Source organism: Arachis hypogaea, chromosome 9 (genome assembly GCF_003086295.3).
Source record: "Arachis hypogaea cultivar Tifrunner chromosome 9, arahy.Tifrunner.gnm2.J5K5, whole genome shotgun sequence".
Classification (NCBI taxonomy): Eukaryota; Viridiplantae; Streptophyta; class Magnoliopsida; order Fabales; family Fabaceae; genus Arachis; species Arachis hypogaea.
In genome coordinates, this window is record NC_092044.1 from 55,529,068 (window position 1) to 55,530,154 (window position 1,087).

General features: G+C 40.7%; 1 non-coding gene across 1 annotated transcript; it reads left to right on the forward strand.

The window, feature by feature from the left end:
- Positions 1–663: 663 nt before the first annotated feature.
- LOC112713236 (small nucleolar RNA R71) lies at positions 664–770 on the forward strand. Its single transcript, XR_003158211.1, has one exon. It is a non-coding gene; the product is annotated as a small nucleolar RNA R71 (small nucleolar RNA).
- The last annotated feature ends 317 nt before the right edge of the window (positions 771–1,087 follow it).

A 1,087-nucleotide genomic window follows, 5' to 3' on the forward strand; every position in this document is an offset into this window, starting at 1 on the left:
TTCATGTTTTCAAATTCCTTGCCATGGTTTGCAAGCATAATTTCCATCCTGGCCATTCTGTCATTTTCATGTGGTGATGGTTGGTTGAAATTGGGGTTTTGAGAGTGCTTGTTGTAGGTTTGGTATGGTCTTTGGTTGGAGTTTTGGGGAGTGGAGTTGTTATACTGGGCTGGATTGTGTGGTCTGTGGTCTTGGCCTTGGTTTTGTTGGTTCTCCTACCCAAAGTTTGGGTGGTTTCTCCAACCAGAATTATAGGTTTTAGACTATGGATCATTAGCTTGCCTAGATGAGTTTTCAAGGTAATTCGCTTCCTCCCAGTTAACTCACTCCTTCTTCAGTTTCCAACTCTCCTTGAGGTGATGGTTGAGTGTAGATAGCTGCAGCCTGATTCCTCTCTATTTGCTTGGTCAATTCAACAAGTTGCTTGGTGATCATTTTGTTCTGGGCCAGGATTGCATCCACTTAGTTTAATTCCAAGACTCCCCAATTGTTACTCCTATCAGAGGCATAAAAATAATCATTGTCAGCCACTGTCTCTATCACATCAATGGCTTCTTCAACGGTCTTCTTCTTGTTTAGGGAACCTCCAGATGTGCGGTCTATAGCTTTTTTTTATTCATAATTCAGCCCTTCATAGAAGATATGAAGTTGCACCCACTCATTAAACATATCAGGGGGCATTTCCTTGCCAAATTCTTGAATCTCTCCCAGGCTTCATAAATAGTCTCACCATCTTGCTATCTGAATGTCTACACTTCGGTCCTTAGCCTGTTAACTTTTTGTGGAGGGTAGAACCTTGTTCAGAATCTATTGACCACGTCCTCCCAGGTTGTCAAGCTTTCCTTTGGAAACGATTCCAGCCATTTTGATGCCTTGTCCCTCAAAGAAAATCGAAACAGTAGCAATCTACAGGTGTCAGGATGAACACCATTAGATTTAACTGTGTCACATATCCTTTGGAAATTAGTGAGATGCTCATTAGGGTCCTTGACGTTAGGATTTTTGCTAATAAAGAATTTATAAAAATATTCATGTTGTAGATATAGCTATTAAACTAACAGAAATCCCTTCGTACAAACGTTTTGGT